The following is a 15600-nucleotide window of genomic DNA, read 5'->3' on the forward strand; positions in this document are numbered from 1 at the left end:
TGACCAGTTCAAAGCTGATTCAGCAAGGGGCTGATTGCTGGCAGCTAATCATTTTAGCAACACCTATGAGCAGAAGCATTTTCCTCAAAAGAGGAAGAGTAGGAGAGTGAGAGGAGAGTGTTTTCTCTCTCTCTCTCTCTCTCTCTCTCTCTCTCTCTCTCTCTCTTTCTGCTCCTGCCTTACCACTGGCCTTCCCTGAATGAACTCCGAGTGAACCTGCTCATGTTATTTATATATTTCATGTCTTTTTCTTCAGCTGGGTGTTTTTTTTTCTTTCCGCAGGGATTTTTTTTTATTCAGTGGAGCTCTGCGTGCTCTGCAGCTCCTGCCATAATAGGTGATGTGCACAAGGTTACCTTTTTGAACCGCTCCATCATTAGCACTCCTGACTTCTTTCAAAGATTTCCTGAGTATGGGCAGGAATTTGAAATCTTTATTAGTGCAGTGTGTGAGAGAATAATGAAGCAAATGTTGTTTTCTTTCCACTACTCCATTTAATCTAAAAAATGATTTTATTGCAATGAGATTTTAATTGTTTGGAATAAGATTAGTTGAACTGAAATCTCATTACGCCGTAATTGACGTCATACTACAGTGCTTGACTCTGATTGGTCAGAAAGTGTCGATTAAATGAACTTTCAATAACCACAGCTCTTTCTATCACCAGCCGCAGGATCGGCTACAAGCTATACTCTCATTTTTATATTAATGTGCATATTCGAGTAAGCCTTTATTTATAACTACTTAAACAGCTACTAGACACAGACATGCTCTACATATATTAATTAAAAAAATTCATTTTTCATAAGTATTGATATGTTGAGGTGTTCTGTGAGATGTCGTTGTAAGGAGTCTCCAGTGTCAGTACATTGTAACAGTCAGAGGTAAAGCAATTTTATTTATTTACAAGGACAAAAATGTATATGTCAGTGTGTAATAAACCGTAATTGTAGTCATTGTCAAATCACTGTGTGATATGAGAAATAAAACATTTCACTAATCACATCGCACCCATCTGTCATTGATTATTTTCCTAAAACAGCACAACTGTTTATTTTTAATTCCTTGCTTAATAATTGGCATTTAATAGCTTAGAGTTGCATTGTAACTCTAACGTATTTCAGAATTTATGCTGGGAAACTTCCTCATCTATATTGTTATAGAGTTGCATTACACATGAGTTTGTGGGTGTGATATTAAGATTCCTGAAATAACCTCTGCATAGTTCATGCCTCTCAGGTTTCAGGAGTTGAGAAGTGAGAAACGGCTGACTGTTCATAATGACTTAAAGCTGAGAGACCTGATTAACATCGACTTAGTAAAGCAGTCAAAATAAACACAGCGGCATCTAATGAATAAATACTCTGTATTCATTTCACTCTTGTGTGTAAAGGAGCTGAGCGCAGAGGCCCGAGCCACCCAGAGCATGTACTAGTACTACAGTGGGGATTGAAGAGAAATGGATGGAGAATGATGAGAAACAAGTTAAGATGAAATGATCGGTGTTTATTATTATTATTATTATTATTATTATTATTTCGTTCTATAAGGAGGATCAGTGTAGATTATGAAAGCAGTTCAGCACCATCCAGTGATGTTTATGTATGCAGCTGTATATGACAAATTATATAAACAGCTGGAAATGCCGTTTTTATTCATATTATTTCTTATAGAGTATGTTTAATTTAATTTAGCCCTATGTGTTAATTAATACATTGACTAATAAACATGCACTAACATGTTCATAATGTGGTTGTTATACAAACGTGAATTTATAAGACTCATGCTGTAGCTCAGGTTAGCTCTTTGTTAGTTTGTGATTAGTACATGCCTTAACTCATTATTAGTTAATATTTAATTAAGCATTAATTCAGGTATTAGTGCAGGTGTATTACTTACTGTTATTGTAAAGTATTTGGTGGTGTTAGATAGAATATGTTTAACACATTAACTAAGAAACATGTACATTTAACCTGAAGTCATAAGACTTAACTGTAGTTAAGGTTTGCTCTTCATTAGTTTGTTATAAGTGCATGACTTAACTCACCATTAGTTCATATTAATGTATTAGAGCATGGTTACTAATCTACTGTTATTGTAATGTTGTACACATCTTTCTTGTAGTCAATCCCCACCCACTTTTGCAGAAAGCTCATAGCTGTTATCATGTGCTGTTTCTTTATGAACACGTTGCTACACCCACTGATCTCACTTTAAGCAGTATTTCAGTATATAATAGATCATAAATGATACCAAAGTCACATAGTGGGAGTCTGATTTTCCTTCTTATCTGCTTTCTCTGCTCTTCGTATGAGTTGAACTAGAAATGTAACCTCAAGGCTTTGTTTCACAGTCTAGTATTTTCATAGAAGGACTCTCCAGGCACCATACAATGTTCAAATACTTATCCCTGACGAAACAGCCAGTAGCTTTGTGTATTTAAACTCCATCACCTGCTATCTCACATGCTGTACATCCCAATAAGAAGTGATGGTGCTATCTGAGCACTGAATTAAACAAGCATAAATGCTAGCACAGCAGGCCTCTCCCAAGCACGCCCCCTCAATGCTCCTCTCTCTAAATGAGCATCTCTCACGCCCCCATTGTAATAAAAATGCAATTTCTAACATCTCTACATATTACATTCACTCAAAAACATGCTGTGAAGCTCCATCTAGCACCTCCATGGTGATAAGTCTCTGTGCAAGGGAGGCTTAGCATACTAGCTTGCTTTTCTAGTTTTTCTACACTTTTTTTTTTTTTTTTTTGCCCGGAGCACAAACTCACAAGTACAGAGGCTATAAAGTTTCTTTCTTGACATTTATATATTTATTTATGTCTTTAAGCAGACTGTTTAAAAGTAAAAGCCAAAACATGAGAGTACTGAGCTTTCAAGTGACGTGTTCTGCATATCTTTTCGTATTTCCGAGACAGGAAGCAGCGTAGATTTCTGTAGGCAATTTGATTCAAGCGCAGCAAAGAGTACCCAGGGAGCTATTAGAAAAAGAGAACAAGGTGTTGAGATGTTTCAAAATGCTGATGGATCCTACAGAACAAACAGGTAAAATATCACAAAGGTGTTAGTAGTGCACTGTCAAACTACAGATGCTTAAATAGAAAAAGATATATATATATATATATATATATATATATATATATATATATAGATAGATAGATAGATAGATAGATAGATAGATAGATAGATAGATAGATAGATAGATAGATCCATTTTCCATTTCAGATGTTTCAGTTTTTCTGAGTATTTTTGAAATCATTTGCTTCCTTTTCTCTTTTCATGTTCTTCTAAAACACCAAGTAGCACCATAGGCCTAGGGTAAAAACTTCTATGTAGGCCACGGAATCCATGGAGGAAGAGCAGGGCAGAAGTGGGAACATTTAGCCGCGTGCACTGAAATGTCATGCAAACGGCTTGCAGAAAGCTCTGGTGGTAGCGAGCGAGCACAGGCAGCGCTACCTGACCTGTAAGGCACGTAGGAGTAATTAGGACACTTGCAGCCTAAGGAGGTGTTATCTCTGTGGCTTTGACTTTATATGCAGGTCTTTTTGGTTAAAAGAAGGTTTTCTTTCTGTTATTTTCTGATCACAGACTGCACCATGTGTAGGCTTGGGTTTGGACTTTTGTGAGAAGTTAAACCTAAAATTGAACAGAAAAACTACAGATACTGCTGTCTGAAGGTGTCTTCTGATGATGGATATTCTGTCCGGTCGGCGACAGAACTAATGTCAGAATGTTATATTGAAGAAGTTAAGTGCAAATATATGTGATAATGTATCCCATACTATGTGCTCCTAACCCATATTTGCTGCCATGTTCCCGATTCAGTTTGACAGCTAAACTAGCCTCAAGAGCAGCTAAATAAGTCCCTCGTATGTGGGGTGCTCTCGTGTAGCAATGTGTGCTCTTCAATATGTGAAAAATAGTTTTAGAGGTCATATACTACCTCTAGCACCCTTGCAGACCTATATGTCTGCTCAAACCAATGAAATGACAGAGGACTTTATGACCCCCTTTTTACATATCTATCATAGGCAATTTTGCAGCTTGAACAGCGTCCTGGGCAAAGCAAGGCAGAGAGGAAAAGAAGCCAATCTACAAAGATGTCAAGGACACACTTTGAAATGAGACAGGTGCCCCATCCTCCTCCCCTTTCCATTTTGTTTCATCAATATTGAGAGCTGTTTCACTAAACCCGGGTATGAACCGAGTGCACGAGTGTGTTACGTTCTGTGAGAAAACACTTAGAGTTTAGTGAACCTTTGTGCTATTGCCTGCTGTGGAGAGGTCAGATCAGACTCGTGCCAAACGGATTTTATGACTGATGTGTTGTCTGAGCTGAAATAGCAGTGAATAAAACAAGAGCATCATTGTCACTTGATAGATTTGACTGTCTGTGCAGTATTCTGTGAATCCTGGCCAGGTGGGCTGCCCTCTCCATCCAACCTCAAACCAATCCACTTGACACACAGCATCATTGAGAATGACAGGTGAATACATTTTCAGATGGAGTCATGGATGCTGTAAGACGCAATAGTTTTCCAATTCAGTGCCATGTTTCTTTAATCTCCGGAGGAGGACTGCTAGCTCACTGGCAGACGCTAAAATCCCACCATCAGCACAACAAGGGAGCGATATTTAGCAGACAGCTCCACCCATGCTATTGCTTCTCCATCCGCATACCTAAGCACCAGGTCTGCATTCCTTTGATCTCGGAGGATGATCGTCATCTGAAAAGGAGAGCGCTTTCCGGAGCTTTTTGGAAGAGCAAATTGGTTTTAATATTTCTCCTTTACACCACTCTCTCTTATTCATTGTGTCTTTTAAACTAAATGAATTTCTTAAGAGTTTCACCTGAGATGAGGCAAGAGTGGGCAATAAAAAAAAAGAAAAAAGAAAAAACTTTTGAAGCACTTCAGATGTGGTAAGAAAGTAAGAGAAAGAAAAGCAGCTCATCACTAAAGGGCCGTTTCATCAAATCCCACCTGTGCATATGAAGTAAAATGTCTTCATTAGGCTCTGTGCTTCTCGAGAAAATATCAGGCTTTGTACAATGGCGAAGGTCCACTTGTGACCTTTCTTTGGTTTTAATCATTGCAACTCTTGACAGCTTAATAAGTTGAAGGTGCTGGAACGCAGCCTAACTTAATAAGGCCCCAGAGCCCAAGCCTTGGCCACCTATGATTGCTCCCATAAGTCTTTGCACATCTGGTGCCATGTCCTTGGGAGAGAAATATTTTCCATAACTTTCCTTATGCTCCAAAGACCTACGGCCAGCCCCGGCTTTATTGGTATTCGAATGATACAGTGCACTTTGTGGCACTATGGCAGGACCCATCCGCCTAGTGTCACACATTTATTACACTCAGCCTCTGTGGCGCAGGAGCTTCACTCTGCTATATTTTGCTCATTAAATATTACAGTAATTTATAGGTGTACTTTGTAAATCATGGAGTCATGTTTAATTTATCTTGACGAGGTATATTGTTATATAGGATATATGCTCTCCATATTTTGCGCTTTATTACTATGGATGAATTACTCCCCCTTTATGATGCAGCTAAGCTGCGTAATGCCACAAGCAGTAAAGGCATCGTTTTATGGAAACACTACTGTAGCTGTGCAGATGTATACAGTATAGGCCTATAAAGAAAACTCGGTGTATTGCTTTGCTGCATTACATCAGTGCATCTATTTTAATAATTCAAAAAGGCAATACAGTTAGTTTGTAGCTATTGAATGCTGCAATGGATATTATCCCACGAATATATTTTGCACAGCAAACTGTTTTAATCAATAAAGCCATTTCAGTTGATGAATGTTGAACTTTTTTTGGTTTAAGCTGAGTATCTGTGCATTTAAATTCTTCTGGGAAGTAATATTTACAAGTTGGGAAGTCGTAATTACGACATCAGGTGCCTTCAGGTTTTCAGATTTTTAAATCTACTTATAGAAAATAAGGAACAAAGAATGCACATATAGTGTGTTTTGCTTTACACTGAATTTATGAAGCCACTGTAAAGTTTATTGTTACGTGTCACATCGTAATTGTATAGTGCTATCATATCTTGTGCATGCAATTACTATGGTTTATTGTTAATAAAAAAGCCTGAAATCAGAATCTGATACTTTTTGAGTAAACATTCAGTTTTAATTAAATTTAGCATCAAAAGCTGCATCCATTGATTCCATCATGTCTTCTCACTGACACACCCCCGACTTAGAAGCTCAGCCTGAGTTTCTCCAGTCATCATTATGTGATGTTCAACTCGTAAATACGATCTTTCCGGCGTGACTCGAATGTGCAATCACTCAACAGTGCCTTGTTTATACTTCTCACTACATAACCTCACGCATGTTTGCCAGGTTATTTATATTATCAGCGAGTGCTGTACGTTTTCAATGAAACCCACGAATCCTTTATTATAACTGCATCTGCAATGTCGAAATATTGTGGAAAAATAAACCTCTGTAACCTTACACGTACATCATCTGGAGACTTACTGATGTGTATTTAAACATCTATTGTAATTGAGCAATGATGCGGAACAATATGTTATCCTTTCTCGCTGTTTTTTTCTCATTTTTCTCCTCTCATTTTGAATCATAATTATTAAGGTGTGGTATATTCTTATTATGGTTTAACTATAATTCTTTATTTTATTTATTTTATTTTTTTTTAAAAAAAGCATAAAGTCTTTATGGGCTCTGCATCACTCACAGCTTCATGCTTACGAGGGCAGAAATAGGTGTGCATGGCTGTTTCATTTCAGGGCTGCCTTCTTTCATGGCCCTTAATTGTCTGACGCAAGATGCTGTGTAATTAGTGCAGGAGTTATGATCGTACCACAGGTCATGCCCATGATTTCTCACCTTCTTGCAAACAGAAGTAGTTTGCACAAACTCTGACAACTATGCTAGTAGTTAGTGTAGAGATAAGGGTACCTAATTTCAGAGTTTGTTCTTATTTATTTATTTATTAGTTTGTTTGTTTGTTTGTTTATTTATTTATTCATGTATTTATTTAATTAGTTATTCATTTATTTATTTATTTTAACTACATTAACATTATTTACTGTTTAGTGTCACCCAAATGAGGATGGGTTCCCTTCTGAGCCTGGTTCCTTTCAAGGTTTCTTCCTCATATCATCCCAGGGAGTTTTTCCTTGCCACTGTCGCCACAGGCTTGCTCATTAGAGAAAAAATAGTTTAATAATTTAATTTAATAATTTATTCTTATTTCTAGTTATTTTGTTTTGTTTTTTTTTGTTTTGTTTTTTGTACTTGTGTATGAACATAAAGAAGTCACAGTTGTGCTGGTTCTCCTGTACACATAATAATCACAAATATTAGTATCTATTGAAAAATCCAGATTGCATATTACTTTATTTCCAACTTTATTTAAGATTTTATTTATGATGTACGACACAGGATTATTAAACAGAAGTCCACTGCCACTGATGATAAATTACACATTATTTATTAAGCATGCATTCAGTGTATCTCTCAGCAGCCCTCTAAGCCATTCAATATGATGTACACACTAACCTCTCAATCCTCTCTCCATCCCACAGGTTTAACCGCAGGTGAGGGCAAGCTCGGATCGATAACTCTCTGCTTGTTTTGCCAGCACTTTGCGTGCGACATAATTGGATTGACACTGACAGAGAAACAATGGCAGGCCGATTTTTTTCTTAACGCATACTATGTTCTGGCAGGCAGCTCAGGGCTGACACCTGACCCTGTGTTTAGAGACAGAGGCCCCAATGCACAGGAGGATTTCACCGACCACAGCCTCGATTTTCTGTCATCCTGGCTGGAGAGCCTGTTTCTTGGCAGACAATCCCTTCCGAGGAAAGAGGGAAAAGCGGTGGAGGGGAAAAAAATGCAGGCCTGGAAGGAAGATCATCATTTTCCCCCTCATTTCCTCCATGCGGTGGGGCTGAAGTATGGGGTGGCTTCACACCTGATAGAGAGAGAGAGCGAGAGAGAGGGAGAGATAGAGCAACATAAAAACACTGCATCAGAGCTGAACAAACACAGTTGGTTATGAATTTGTAGAAATCCTTAAGTATGGCTACTGTATCAAAATGTTACTTAAAAGTATGGAGACAAAAATCTACTCCAATATTCAACAGATAATATAAATATATTTTACTGATCAATAATTAGCAATGCAGACATTTGTTTGTTTGTTCAATATTATGCCATTTCAGAAAAAATAGAATTTGGCTTACTCATTGGCTCATGTTTGAAATTTAATAAATGAATGAATAAATAAATAAATAAATAAATAAATAAATAAATAAATAAATAAATAAATAAATAACAGGAAAAATATGTAATGGCATTTTAGAATTATACTGAAGGTCAAATAAAAATGTGAGAAGCAAAAAGGATGTTTTTTTTTTTCTCTGTAGTAAATTTACTTACATGAAGTCAGTTTCAGTAAAACTCGAGAAAAACTGAGAGATAAATCTTCAAAACTAGTGCAGTACAGTAACTGCATGCAATTACTCGAGAATTTCGTTTTTTGTATCTTTTCAAGTTCAATTAACTCGCCGTGCTCTGAATTACATTTGATCAGGTCAAGGAACAGAGAACTAATTATGTGAAATAGTTCTAATTGGAGCAGAGAGTTAGCCAGAGCTTCGTTTGGACCGTGCCCAGGATATCTTCAATAGCAAAACCCTGAGGCCCCTCTCTCCTCTCTCTCTCTCTCTCTCTCTCTCTCTCTCTCTCTATCTCTCTCTATCTCTCTCTCTCTCTCTCTCTCTCTGCTTTCTCTCACTGTCTGATCTTCATACATATTTGACCTTAAATAGAAACGGATGTGTGATTGGACCTTCAGCGAGGACAATCACAATTACTCTTTGCTCCACTTCACCATTTGATCTCTCTAGGGCCATGAAGCGGCTCGGTCAAACCTTCCTTTTTTCCATGACTCTGCATGAGATGCTTTAATAAAGGCTTTTATTCAGCTTATATCTGTATCTCTGCCATTTGGTTGGCTGCTCTTTAAGCAGGAATGAAGCTTTTGGCAAACACTGTGGTGTTTTTAGAGAATTTATCTCACATCTTATCTTACAGAGACAGAAAATGTAATGTAAAAAAGGTCATAGATGTGTGTTTTTAGTAGTACATTACTGCATTTGAAAAAAAAGGCCTAGCATTTATTAAAATTTTACAACAATGAATGTAATATTGTGTAATATTAAGTATGTAAAATGTTGTATGTTTCCACTTCTTTCTGTTATTTAACACTTCCTATGCAAAATACTGAAGCATAAAATATATTTTTTGCTTTCATTAAACATTCTCCAAATTCCTTTGTCACTTTTAGTTGAATTCCTTTCTTTTTTCTCTTGACTAAAACACATTCGCTCATTAGACACATTCCTCTTTTTCATTCCTTCTTTCCCTTCATCCCCCATCACCCCCCCACTCCGATTCTCCACCGAGGCGCAAATTAAAACTGCGTGGCAGCAGTTGAAAAGGCCAGACGCAGGTCTTTGCCTCTAGGCCTTTTTACATCACCGCTGACAGAGAGCCCTGTGAACCATGGGAAATGCTTCATCGGTCGCGACACATTATGCGCCAAAGTGAAAGCCACATTAAACTTTTCACTTACGCAGCCAATGGCTCACTTTTATTGTCCAGCCCTCACTTGCTGACATGTCCCCTGCACCAGCCTCTAGAGGAGTTAACGAGAGCAAATGTTTCCCTCAGCTTGGGTAACTCCTCGCTTCGACAAAACAAGCTTGAGTCTCACAGAATGAAAACAAATCATGCAGTCAGTGTTCCTAGTGCCATAACTAGTATGTTTATGTTAATGAAAAGAAACATACATTGTGAATTTATATGAACCGGCTTAAAATCGGACTGTCAGTAACGATTGTAAACATTTAGCAGTAATATAATAACACACATGTTGACATGATGTTTGTTCGTTTTAGGTATATAGTTGTGGTGAAATTATGTACTATAGATTTTCTTTTACTGGATCATACTGTGTGTGTTTTTTTTATCCCTACTCTTCTATTCTTTCTAGTCTTAGCAGAGCTAGACTTCCTCCCTTCTGCATGGAAAGAGGATTGCATGCACATGCATACAAACTAACTGATCATTTTTAGGCTGACTGCATCCACAAGGTTCACATCGTCTCTATTCGGATGGTTGGGAGAGTCGCTGTGCCTGTCTGATGGTTTGGGATTGATTCATTTGGATTTAACTGTGGAACTGATGGGTTTACAGGTTTGGAAAATCTGGGGTTGGTGTAGCCATAAGGATGACACTCATGGGCAGAACCATAAACCTTTAGTACAGCATGTATGACAAGGATTTCCATCAGGATTAGTGGTGTTGGTGGTTCAGACATCTTCTCTGTAGACGTTCCAGCCAGACACCTCGTACAAGGCATTAATGCTGAGAAGGAGATATTTGATCGTTTGCGAATATTTTGCGATGCTTAATGTGTTTAAAGTAACTATTGGGAGTTAGAAAATCCTAAAGCTCCGAGACATTACAGAGGCCAAATCCCAAGGTCCTCAGTTTGGCCTAAGCTTGCCCTGCACCAGGAAAGATAGCCGACGTGGTCAGTCAGGGTAAACCGCCCTTGATCAGACCATTGGGAAGCTTGTTATGAAACCCACAAATGGCCATTATATTTGGTATCAATCTAAATTTCTCTCAGGCTGGAGAGGAGGATCTGTGGGCTGGGGTCAGCCAAGGGACAAGAGGCGAGCGAGGGGAAGTTGGAGAGGGAGATTAGGAGGAAAATAAATGTAATACAGACAAGAGCTATATTAATGGGATTATCGGCTCACAGATTTTAATATATCATCTGCGCAAATGGGAAGAGGAGTGAATCTGAGAAGGCGAAATAGGAAAATGGGGGAATAATGTTAATAGTTATTTATGGTGAGTGCTGGGCATTTGTGAAGATTGTGATCACAGACAATTTACAGGGTCGAATAACACAATGATACAAAGGGAAAAAAACAGCATGATGTATTTGGCTGCATTTGTGGTTTCTTGGATCTCTGAACTTTGGTTTGGTTCTTCTGAACTATAACTTTGATTTTCTTCTTGAATACTCTTCAGATACAGCTTGCAAATTGATGAGATTCATTTACAAGAAGCACCCACAATGACTATCTGTTCAATTATTCAGTCATGTAGTAATCGCTCTATTCTGGTGAGGATAAAGGAAACACTAGGCACAAGGTTGTAACAGGTTGGGGATATCAGGGCAAGACATACAATTGCACATGAACCCAGATAACCTGGAGGAAATGACACAGACACAGGGAGAACATGTGAACCTCCAAACAGATAAGTAACCTGAGATGTGGATCGAACCGAGGACCATGGAGCTGTGTGATGGAAAAGCTACCCGCTGTACCACTGTGTCGCACGGTGTTAGATTACTTTTATAAATGCAGACGACAGAGTGCTTTGACGCTCTCTTGGGGTTTCTTCTTATTTATACGGCTGAGAGAGATGTTCCAGGATCAAGTTCTCAAACCTCACAAACTGAATGATCGTTAACATGCGTGTTTATGAACATCGAATCCTTCATTTTAGATGGAAAACAACAGCATACTGTAGAAAAAAAGGTACGTAAAGTCCTAAACACACACAGCCACACAAAAGGAACAAATGTATTTATATTTGTGAGGAGAAACATTAAAGTACCAACAAGCCATCATCTCAGCTATTAGAATGATCAGACCGAGAACTGTTCAGAAAATAAATATTTCTATTCATATCCTTTTCCTTAATTGCTCTAATGTTGTATTGATATCTACGAAATAGATGATGATGGTGATAACCTGAAATATTACTAGACATCTGATTTACATAGTAAAAAAAACCCACAGTAATCACAATCACCTATGCCATTTCTCTGTATAAAAGGATTCATCAGGTTTATTGCAGAATCATTACACCGCTTTAAAAACCCAGTTCTTGTAGTTCTTCCCAGGAGAAGGACGATAAAAGAAGCCTGTCACCTTTCTAAGACGAAGAAGTCTCAGTTTGTCACTAAACACAGCAGTTAACCTCCTTAATACACATTAGTTGAATCTGTGCAAATCTTATTTCTATTGCTTCCATCATGCTTTATTATTGCATGATTGCCCACAAAAATGGGAACAGTTGTTTTTCTAATACGATTGCATGTTGGCTTCATTAAACCTGCATGCTTTGAAGGTCATGACAGAGTGCATCCATAATATAATGACAAGCTTCACAAGCTTCCTCTTCGCTATTTCTATTTTTGTCCAACACAGCCTAACAGTCTAGAAAAACAACATTCACATACTTCTGTGGCAGAAGAAACAGCTAGAGACAGAAAGGGCACAAATCCGTCTTTTTCTGATTGGCTGGGATGATGACGCACCTTACACAACCTTGGCATTTTCCACCTTTCCAACACACTTGGAAATTAGAAATGATCCAAATTCATAGACTATGCTGATTGGTGGGTTCTATGTTTTCTCTGTATATTGCAGTAGGTGTCATGACAACATTAGAAGACATCATGTGAAAAAATTATATAATTTAATTTTGGGACCTAATGAAAACAAAACAGTTTCCTGCTGAAAGTTTACACTTCAGGTGCCAAGTGCTAGTCAGCAGCAATGTCTGAGTCAATGAAGACAGATGAGCATCCCAAATCCAATTTATAAGCTATCCTCTGTCTTAAAATGCCTTAAAGGAAACAAACCCAGTAGAGACATTGGCATTTCATAGCTCAATATCCAACCTGTGTAAACATGTACAGACTAGAAGGTTAAGCTACACTAACTAGCCAGATGTTTTGACGTTGTACAGTATGAAAGCGTCGTATTAAACTTTTACCCTAATATCCTAGTACTGATTCTCTGTTGCATTAAATGCTGCTGTAGGCTATAGATAATACTATAGATTATGTATAAGAAGCATTTTTCTAGGTAGCTAACCACATAACTAGACCAAAAACCCACACCCAACAATAAATGGCAGTCGCACCTCTACTACTTGTGAATATACAAATGCCGATTTTTACAAAAATAGTGTGAATATTTACAAATCAATGCAGACAACTATTCCAAAGGAAGGTCAAGCTTGTAGTCAGGGTACATACAGTTCAAAACCAGAAATATCACAACAACACCCAGAGCAGACATAGCAAGCACAACAAGAAGTGCAATCAGGTGAAGATCGACAAATCAAAGCTACTCAGGACTGGATGTCGTCACAGCTAATTACTGTCACCCAAAGATGAGGTCCTCTTACAGAGGCTGAAGCAGAGCAGGAAGACCAGGACTGTCTGGAATGGACCAACATGCACAGACTGAACCCACATGCACACACAAAAATCTTTATCTTTCACATTACAGCAGACTGAATTTCTTTTTATCACATATCCCAGCTTTGGTAGCTGGGGTCAGAGATCATACAGCACCCCAGAGCAGAGAGGGTTAAGGGCCCTGGTCAAGGGCCCAACAGTACCCTTGATCAGTACCTTTTTGATCAGTAACCCAGAGTCTTAACCTTTGCCACCACTGCCCTTTTTAAAGGGACAGACATGCCAAGCTGAGAATATTAGCAAAGCACGGGTTCAAGGCTACAGGAGAGACCAGTACGCCATGGCTTATAGCACAAGTATGAACCTCTTCTATTGATTCACAACACATTAAACACATAATAGAGTGTCAGCAAGTATGTTAACTTTTTATATGGCTGATGAAAACATCATTAATAAAGTAAATGTTAACATAGTTTTTCACCAGAAAACTTACTTGAGTAATTTTCTTAATGTATATCATGTTCTTATCACAGAATGCTGCTGTTCCTCGTATCACAGGTATCACAAATAAGTTGTGTGAACATTTTTCTGTGAGACTTTTGTGTGTTGTATTTCATGTCTTTATTTCACCAGCTTGTTCTGCTATGTTCTGGTTTATGTGTATGGCCAGGTGCTTTTCAGTGCCCTTTTCTAAGCACATGGCATATAATTAATCACTTTGGCGGGGGTTTGCTTCTGGAATCCCAATGTATAGTAAACACATCGTGTTACACAAGGGTCGAAAAACACAAACATTTAAATCAGTGTGTTGTAACATGGACTCGTTTCGTGGGAGAATGCTCATGTAAGGAAAAGGGGAGGGCTTCAAGCTGTTAGCGTCAAATAGCCCCATTGTCTTTTATTTGGCCACCCGGCTGGTGACTTCAGCTCAGTTGAACGATCAGTGATTTAAAAAATCCCAACCACTGACTGACCTACAGCCCTACTGACTATCCACAGCCTGAGAATCTTCCCCGACCCAGTGCGGTCTTGAAAAAAAAAAAAAGACATTAGGCATTAGATACTTTAACTTCTCCTCATTCCTCACCCCTCTGTCTCATTCACTTCCATGAAGCATACGTCTAAACTACGCAGCCCTCTTTTTTTCTCCCCCCGTATTGTGTGATCTGGCGCCCGTCCAAACACACTGTAATGTTAAGTATCATTTACAAAGTCTGCGGCAAGATAGATACATTGCTTAAGCTCTTAGAACAGGAGAAATCGGTTTCGACAGAGCCAACATGTAGGCCTGTGTAGTGCTCAAGTCGTGCATGGAAGACATTTTTTTTTTTCCTAGACACTTCAGAGGAAGTCTCACACAGATCGTATCATTCTTTGAGTGTTTTTTTGATGGCTTCTGACACTAATGCAGCCACAGACTGAAACCGTATATATGTCTGCTTTTTGATGAGTAGGTATCTCATAACATCATCATTTAATAATTTCTGAAAGTGAAGCACAGAGTGACATGCTCTTATTGCTTTGATAATGTAAACCTGCTTCTTTTTTTTTACTCTGAAAATGTCATTAAACAAGCAAGCAGACTTTTGTTTTTGAAGAAAAGTAAACCTGAGGCGCTGGGTAAGTAATCTATATTTTATTGTCGTGCTCCCCGTGATAGAGAAATGCTCCTATTTAATCCCTTTGTTCGGTCACTTCAGGAATAGGTTGCTTGTTAGCCCGGCTGCTTGTTTTCTTTTTTGTCCGTCTTATTCCCTCTCTTCTTTCCGTGCTCGTGTTAAGGCTGGACTTAGAAGTTATGTGATGAATGAGTGGAAGTTGTATCATTATTAAAGGTGGGAGATGATTAATAACGACCATGTGTGTTTTCCTCTGTAGTGTAAATAAAATATATCATTCACGTAATACATGCGACGGCTGGGAGAGTGATTTATGGTGTGTTAAAAATGCACAGAGAGAGCCAAAGGCTGAAACCCCTCACACACACCCAGCAATGACAGTGCTTTCACTGTGGCTCAGCCATGGCTCACTCCTTCCACCCTCTCTTTATACAAAATATGTAGATATAGAGAGATATAGATTAGACCTATAGTCATATATATGTATACATGTGTGTTTGAGGGGCAGCAAAATGGTGTGCAAGTCAGATGTACTGTAGAAATGTTATATTCTTGCTGATCTATCTATCTATCTATCTATCTATCTATCTATCTATCTATCTATCTATCTATCTATCTATCTATTTATCTATCTATCTATCTATATATATATATATATATATATATATATA

The sequence above is a fragment of the Hemibagrus wyckioides genome, linkage group LG22 (genome assembly GCF_019097595.1).
Source record: "Hemibagrus wyckioides isolate EC202008001 linkage group LG22, SWU_Hwy_1.0, whole genome shotgun sequence".
In the NCBI taxonomy this organism is placed as follows: Eukaryota; Metazoa; Chordata; class Actinopteri; order Siluriformes; family Bagridae; genus Hemibagrus; species Hemibagrus wyckioides.